Below are 8,576 nucleotides of genomic sequence, written 5' to 3'. Positions count from 1 at the left end.
GGAACTCCCATCGGCCCTGCATCGGCACGACACAGAGCCTCTCTGACCTTTCCTTACAATTTGCTTTAAAAGTTAAGTGTTTAAGCACATAGGTGAGCCAGACCACAAAACTCTGAGCTGGCAAGACAGAACCTCCTTTCTAGGGACAGCTGGCCCTCCCCATGTTTCAACAAACTGGCATTATCCAAGAGATCTAATGGTCTGAAGTCAGGCTTCAAACTCAGCAAAAATAAACTTTCCAGGAAATTTCTGGCACACCCACTTTTCAAACCCATCATCTCAGGAATGTTATCCAAGCGGTGGCCTCTTTCCCCACTTCTAACTCCCTTTCCCCATTTAGGACAGTTCTCATTCTGGCCTTGAACTGACAAAATACACACACACAAATGGGAGAAAACAGGGAAGCTGCATTTAGTGAGGGCTTTAGATAAGCCTTGGGGAAAGTCCGCAATCTCATTTTGGCACAACTAGTGTTCTACTTCTTCATGCAGATTCTGTTTTCAAAGAGTATCTTAAATCCGAGGGACATCTGCTTTCGGTCACTGGGGTTCCAGGATTGCAAATAGGAGATAGAATCGACACATCTGCCTTCAGGTGGTCAACAATGCAATGCTCGAGGTGCCTCGGGGCTCAGCTGGTTAAGCATCTGGCTTTGGCTCAGGTCGTGATCTCACGGTTCATAAGTTCGAGCCCCGAATCAGGTCTCTGCTGACAGCTCGGAGCCTGGGGCCTGCTTCGAATTCTGTGTCTGCCTTTCTCTCTGCCCCTCCCCAACTCGTGCTCTGTCTCTCTCTCTCTCTCTCTCTCGCTCTCGCTCTCAAAGATAAACATTAAAAAAAAAAATTGCAACGTTCTCCATTTTCCTATATCAAGTGAGCCGAGCACTCAAGTCTTCCTTGAGGACCCAAACTCCAATCAGCCACATCCCTTGGACCCATTCACAAATATTCATAGTCATGAATGAACTGCCGTGTGATGGCCGCTCCAGGAAATGTAATAAGGTGTGCTGCCAGAGGAAACTCATGGCTCACAGGGGAGAGGTGTGTATGAAACCTATCAGTCAGGGTCTGTCCTGCTTATCTACTGCTGCTATTTCAGTATCTTTCAGAGTATCTGTGAGCTAGGAATCAGGAGGGACCCAGCTGGACAATTCTGGTTCCAATCCAGTCTCTCCCGCAGTCAGACAGGGGTAGCAGAAGCAGCGGAGACTGGCCAGGAATCTCTCTCTCAGGGCATCCCCCTGTTGTCTTTCTGCAACTTGGGCTTCCTCACAGCCTGGCGGGGACAATTTTCATGACAGTCCAGGGCTCCAAAGGCGAGTGTCCCAAGAGGATCAAGCAGAAGCTGTATCATCTTTTAGGACTAATTCAGAAGTCACAGTGTAGTGTCGCTTCCTCTTGAAGGAGAATTGTCAAAGTCACACTGTTTTTGTTTTTGTTTTTCATGTTTATTTTTGAAGGAGAGAGAGAGAGACAGAGTGTGAGCGGGGGAGGGGCAGAGAGAGAGGGAGACACAGAATCCGAAGCAGGCTCCAGGCTCTGAGCTGTCAGCACAGAGCCCAACGCGGGGCTCGAACTCACAGACCGCGAGGTCCTGACCTGAGCCGAAGTCGGACGCTCAACCGACTGAGCCACCCAAGCGCCCCTCAAAGTCACATTGTTAAGAAGAGCATATGGGATGGGAGATGTCGTTTTAACCACCTCTGGAACATACAGTCTGCAGCAGGGTTCCAGCAGAGGCTTAACAAAGGCACTAGTTACCAAGACATAAGCAGGGTACAGGGAAATAAGAGCTATGTGGGGTATCCTGAGAGGGCTGGTAACCGAGAGACTGTCACTGCCTCCCTTGGGAAGGAACAGGAAGAGGGAGTGATTACAGGAACTCAGAGAGAAGGGCTCTCTGGAGAACATACGTGCCCTGACCTCCCTCCCCACTCTCTCCAGCCTCATGCTGGGGCTTCCCGTCAGACAAACCCAACAGGAAGCTCACACCGACCAGCCTCTGTGGAGGAAAGCAGAGTGGAGAAGAGTAGAGAGTGCATCTCCAGAGGCAAACGGAAGATGTCCAGCAGCAGTAAATATCTACAATACAGGAAAAAGTATCGCGTGATGCCGACAGACAAGTATGTAACAGGACTGTATTTCCACAAGAGGGAAATTCTGAGCTGTTGCCATGTAACGTCAACAGACGTAACAGACACGGTGGAGGGGGAAAGTTCATGCCACCAGCAGTCCTCTGGATGTCTGGGGTCCCGCTCTTTCTCATGGGGCTTAAAAGGGACCCAAGCTGATGGAAAGGTAGTCGCCTTGGACAAGCCAGACAGGCCATACAAAGTCTCTGGGCACTAACAGGAGTGGTTCGTGATGGAGAGTCCATAGTGGGTGTCCAACAGGAAGGCATCTGATGTGGCTCCTCAACACATATGATAGTGGGATGGAGACCTGCTGGGACGGAGACTGGGTGATCCACGGCACTGTTCCAGCCACCAGTGCCAGCCATTGCTCCCCCCCCCCCCCCACCCCAGAGCAGAGCAGAGGACTCATGACCTGGCTTTCATACAGAACCCCATAAACCTCTCTCCCTCATCAAGTTCCTTCCTGCTCCCTTCTCCCCACAGTCTGGAGAATCTTTGTCTAATCTGGGGGTAAGGGAGCCTGCTGGTTCGTCCCGTCTTCCAAATCTGTTACCTGTCATACAAAGTGCAGACTCAAGGGTCCAGGTTCTTGTAGCTCTGCATTCTCCCTTTCTGAAACTCAAAAGCCAAGAGCTGACCTGTTTGTTCCCCGCATCCTGCATGTGTGTCCCTTCCTTGAAGCATACAGTAGGGAAGATTTGGGGGCTGGGGAGGGTCACAAGGTATGTGGTGGCGGTGGGCAGAGGGGTGTCATAGAACAAAGGTATGATCACAATTCAAACTGAGAGGTGTAAGGATCCAAAATACCACTTATGGGGGTGACCAGGAAATACTTCATTTGATACTTTGAAGAATGGACAAATAAGATTCCAACACAAAGGGACAGAAGAAGCATTCCAAGCAGACAGAAGAGAATAAGCATGAGAAATAAAACACACTCAAGGAAAGACAGTTTAATTTCTAAGGAGTCTAAGGGCGTTGGCACGTAGAGGAAATAATTCTACAACAGCAGGGTGAGGCCAGGTCATGAAAGACCTTGGAAGAAATCTTTCATTTTGCACTTAAAATGCCACTGACGTAGGCGTCTTGGTGGCTCGGTTGATCAAGCGTCAGACTTCCGCTCAGGTAGCAATCTCACGGTTCGTGAGTTCGAGCCCCACATTGAGCTCCGCACTGATGTCTCAGAGCCTGCTTCGGATCTTCTGTCTCCCTCTCTCCCTGCCCCTCTCCCACTCGTGCTCTCTCTCTCTCTCAAAAAAAAAGCACTGAAGGCTGTGCACATTGGTGGGGTAATCAGGTCTGAGTTGTGCTTTAGAAGGATTAGCACAGTGAGTGTATAGGACAAAGACACTGTGCTCAGGGGGTTGGACTCCGTTTAGGTATAAACTAATCTGAGCCTCATGCCTGTGGCTCTGTCCCCATGTGGCTTGGGAGTCCACAGGCTCAGCTGTGGTTTCTCCCTGGTTCCAGACCTGCGTCTCAACTCCCTATAGGACATGCCCACCGACATTTCTACGTGCTCTTTAACTCAACACACCGAAAGCTGAACAGTCATTCCCTCTCCCCCACTGCCCCACCTCTGTCGCTCCTCTCTGCCCCCCATCCTCCCCTAGACATGTTGTAGCTCCCAGGCCCCATATGTCATTTTCCTCAACCTCCCCTCCTTCACTTCCTCCCCCAGCTCCATGGCTCCCTCCACTCTTCGATCACCACAGCCAGATCCTACCAAACCTCCCTTTCTTTCTTGTCCCATCTCCTTTTTATCCTTATTGGAAACGCCAAGGTCAAGCCATCAGCACTGTCCCTTGGGTATTGGTCTCCCTGCTGCTGAACTCAGCGTTACTATGTTCCTCCTGCACAGTTCAGCCAGTCTTTTCTAAACACTAAATCTAAGTATGGTGTTTCCCCTTTAAAGACTTCCTCTGGCCATCCCACAGCCTGTAGGATCAGGGGGGGAAAGTCTTTTATTTAGTACTTAAAACCTTCATAAGCTGACCCTGGTTACGCTTCCAGCTTTATCCCCTGTCCCTGGTGACCCGCAGGAGTTGATATGTTGGCTCTCTGCTTTCAGCTGGCTGCCATACCCAGCCTGGAAACAGCGGAGTGATGGGATTATGTCCCATCTGTTTGGATTGGAGAGGAAGAGCTTCTGGGCACGGGGAAATCCCGGATGTGTGTGTCTGCTGGGGGTGGAAGAGGGAGGGGAAATGAGGCTTCAATAATATTATCTGCCACCCAGTCACACAAGGAGGCACATGCCACCTGAGAAAGGTCTGAATTGTCCTATGTTTAAAGACTGGAAAAGAAACAAGAGATTTGGATAAGACCTCATTCTGTGAGGGGCTGCCCTGGTGAGCCCTCGGGTGGGTGTTTTTACAGGTTCCTCCCAAGAGACAAAGCAGGAGATTAGAGTTTCTTGCAAGATTCAAAGCCACAGGGAGAGCTTGGGAGGACAGCTGAACCTTAATCAACACTCTTATGAGAAAAAAAGGGAAGGAAATCAGGGCCAAGAGAATTGGTGAATCACAAGTGATTAAATTATTGTTTCTTCTCTCTCTGGCTCTATTAAATAAACGTAGAGGATCTTAGTGAAACAAGTTTTGGCTTACTTCATGGTGTCCCGTTACCAGTACTAGAGTCAGGAGACCCGGCTTCCAATTCCAGATATGTCTCTAACTAGCTGGGTGATCTTGGGGGTCCCGGCCCCTCTCAGAATCCTCACCCTCCCTATTTATAGAACTAGAGGATTGAACTGATTTACATAAGTCCCTATATACACAATTCCACATTTCCTCAGTTTTAGGCCAGTAAAACATTTCTCCTTTCTATTTATCTACCTCTGAATTTTACTTTTTGAATGAATTCAGTCCTTCTCTTTATTTTTTCTTCTCATTCTATGTGCTCAGCCAAGCAAGGCACAGCCCTTGTCCAACCGTTTTCCAGGCTCTTGACTTGGGTATACAGAGTACGTTCTGCCCACTGAATCTGTTCAAGAATGGAACCTCCTTGGCTAGGAGGCCTCCAGTGGCCAATAGACCTTGGAACCTACCTGTCTAGGATCCTCTCCAGGCCTGAAGGAGATGAGACCCAGGGACTCTGATGCATGAGATGTCATGCTGGCTGTTACCAAATGGGTAGCATCCTCCAACAACATTCCCCACTTGAATGATCCTATTGAAGAAATTAACTTTTCACAAAGGGAAGTAAATCCAACAGTTATGTAAGCTGCCAAAAAAAAAAAAAAAAAAAAGCAGTGACCAAACTAAGGCCACAGTAGTCATTCTGATGCAGAAGAGATCATTCAGTCAGCCCCCTAGCTCAGCAGTCTTGGCAGGGTCTCAATATTTTTGTATCTACTTTCAGGATGTTCTTGGACCCCTTCAAGTTAATGGACCCCATGCTAGGGCCCTTGGTATTTATATGTTGCCAAACATCAGGATATTTACTCTTCAAAGGCAAATATGTGGTTGAATGAATGCATTTTCATTTAAGAACTGATGTCTTAGGGTGCCCCGGTGGCTCAGTGGCTTAAGCGTCCAACTCTTGATTTCGGCTCAGGTCATGATCTAATGGTTTGTGAGATCGAGCCCTGCATCAGGCTCCATGCTGAGTATGGAGCCTGCTTAAGATTCTCTCCCTTCTTCTCCCTCTGCCCCTTTCCCACTCTCATGTACTCGTTCTCTTTCTCTCTCTCTCTCTCTCTCTCAAATAAAATAAAATAAAATAAAATAAAATAAAATAAAGTAAAATAAATGATGTCTTGACATCACCTTAGTTCGGATGGAAAGATGAACCACCAACCACAGCACCCCAGGTGCCCCTGAACAAGTGGTCAGGGGTACATGGCAGGATTTTCTCCATCAGCCTGTGAAGCTTCTTATAATATTAAAATGTGTCAAGCAGACACTAGCTAAATCTAAAAGAAGTCAAAAAATTGTGTAAACTGAAAATATCGTGTACAGTGGAGATACGCTATCCTTTCAGCCTTACCTTATTCACCAACCTCCCGTGACATGAGAACGGACCCTGAACAACGTTTTCAGACAGCTTGTTTGAAATCTTTTTCTCCCAGTAATAGTCCTTTCCATGTACAGGAGTGTTCTGTTTCATTCGCGAGCCCAACCTCTTGATCTCCTGTCTTCAGCATCTCCAACCTCATCATTCGGCAATATTCATTGAGCTTCTGTTACGTGCCAGGCACTGTGTTAGGATGGCACAAAGGGGAACAAAACACAGTCCTGACCTGGGAGGGCTCCTGGTCCAGTGGGAAAAACCATACTTTAAAAAAAATTTTTATAATTTTTCTTTTAATGTTTATTTTTGAGAGAGAGAGAGACAGAGTGTGAGCAAGGAGGGGAGCAGAGAGAGAGGGGGACACAGAATCCGAAGCAGGCTCCGGGCTCTGAGCTGTCGGCACAGAGCCCGACATGGGGCCCCAACCCATGAACTGTGAGATAATGACCTGAGCTGAAGTCAGACGCTTAACTGATTGAGCCACCCAGGTGCCCCTGGAGACAACCATACTTAAACAAAGAATGGCAAATAACAAGATGTGTAGCAAGAAAACACACATGGGAAGGGAACTCAGTGCTGCAAGAAATCAAAGAGAAGGGTTTGTTTTTTTTCAAGAAACCGTAGACTCCCAGTGTCAGGAGAGACTTTACAGATTATCTGTTCCAACCCCTTCACCTTACAAATTGCACAGTTTTAAAGCTGGGACCAATAGATACATTTTGTCCCCCTTTTCCTGGTTGGTGATTTCTTATATGGGGGTCAAATAGTTTTTGGATGTAGCTGGAATGAGATCATAAACATACCACGGAAAGAAACCCATTTTGTTTTCCAACCAAAAATACACAAGATATATCTCATCAGTATTTCTTAAGCAAAAAAGGAAAAGGATTATTCTCCTAAGATTGCTATACTCAGCTCCCTGCCATTTGCCACGTCCGTTTACTTTAGAGTCGTTCTCCATCCCTTCTTCCCACCACTCCTCTTAACTACTGTGGTCCTTCATCGAAAACTCACCATTATATTGTATCCTCTGCGGTTGCACGGTACTTTGGAGTTTAGAAAGTAATTTAAAAGCCATGTCTCCGTTATGAGAGCCGAGTTGCAGGCTTGATAGCTTTAGGGGGACATGATAAGCAGGAGGAGGTTCAGAATGGAGCTAAACACCTGATCACAGGGGTCAGGGAACAAGACCCACGAAGCCAGGTGAGGGGCGCCAGGACGCCTGGGACTGTTCTCGTGGGTGAAGCCACCCGGGGAGTGCTGGGAAACAGATTTCAAATCCATGAAGCCCAGTGAACTGGGAAGAAGCAAGTCAATAAACACTTCGTGCGTAACTCCTGTGTGCGGGGCACCAGGCGGAGTGGTTCCGAAGATGAATAAGTCAGACACCCCCTCAAAGACTGTGTTGGAATGCCATACACTCTCCGTAAGCCACAGGGAGGAGAAGGCATGAGCAAACAGAAGCCACGGGACCAAGAGGAGAAGCGGGTGCACCGAATTCCTGAGGTGTGACCAGAGCTCCGGCGGGAGGTTTGGAAGCGCCCCAGCTAGCAGCACAGGGAAGGAGAGAAGGCACCAGGTCTCCTCGCTGGACGGCCAACACAACTGGTCACGTTCAGGCAGACCTGGAGGACAACCTGTCCCAGAAATGGCCATCTCAAGTCCCGTCCACGAGCGCCGTGTGGGTTGAACCCTTGGGCAGTGAGTGTTTCGTTTCCAAGCCATTAAGTAGATTCTCATGAGTGAGTTTCTACTTGCTTTATAGACAGTGGGATTTCAATAACGTTTACGTGGGCTGGGAGGGGCCAAAAGGACCATTTGTGTGATATTGAAGACGTGGGGATCCATGGGGGGGGGGGGGGGCGGCGGGGAAGCAGAGGTGCAGGTAAAGGTTGCTGAGCGGACGAGTGCAGAGCGGGAACAGAGAGGCTCCGGCAGGCAGGACTGAGAAACGAGCAACCGACCGCCTTCAAATACGTGAAGGGTAATATAGTTCCCCAGAATCTCTCCAATCAAAATCAGAAGGGAATGGAGGTGGGCCGGGGATGTGGGAGCCTGAGTAGGGAACTGTTACACACCCACAGTGGAGGCAGAAGCTTCGGAAAGAAGGGACACGTTTGGAACTCTTTTAACAGAGACATTGAACTCGTGGTTGGAGCTGCAGACCCACCAGGCCGAGCTTCCTCCATCTGGACCTGCTCGTTTAAGATAGCCCCCGGCTCTGCTTACCAGATTGGAGGCACCCTCACCGCAGCTGGCGGGGGCCTCCGTGGGCTGGCCCCACCTCACCTCCCAGCCTCCCGTCCCTCTGTTCCCATCTGGGCCTGCTGGTTCTCTCTGCCACAGCCACTGTCTGGATCTGTTGATATATATCCCCCCCACCCCCATCCTTCCAAACTCACCTCCCAAGCCACCTCCTACAAGAAGC

General features: G+C 48.9%; 1 long non-coding RNA gene across 1 annotated transcript; it reads right to left on the bottom strand.

The window, feature by feature from the left end:
• Positions 1 to 387: 387 nt before the first annotated feature.
• Positions 388 to 7,188, bottom strand: LOC128315212 (uncharacterized). The gene is made up of 3 exons (XR_008297732.1): positions 6,125 to 7,188; positions 5,184 to 5,359; positions 388 to 2,441 (listed from the first exon to the last, which is right to left on the bottom strand). It is a non-coding gene; the product is annotated as an uncharacterized LOC128315212 (long non-coding RNA).
• Positions 7,189 to 8,576: the final 1,388 nt, after the last annotated feature.

The sequence above is a fragment of the Acinonyx jubatus genome, chromosome C2, assembly GCF_027475565.1.
Source record: "Acinonyx jubatus isolate Ajub_Pintada_27869175 chromosome C2, VMU_Ajub_asm_v1.0, whole genome shotgun sequence".
Classification (NCBI taxonomy): Eukaryota; Metazoa; Chordata; class Mammalia; order Carnivora; family Felidae; genus Acinonyx; species Acinonyx jubatus.
The sequence above is the reverse complement of the archived record's forward strand: the minus strand, read 5'-3'. Positions and strand labels throughout refer to the sequence as shown.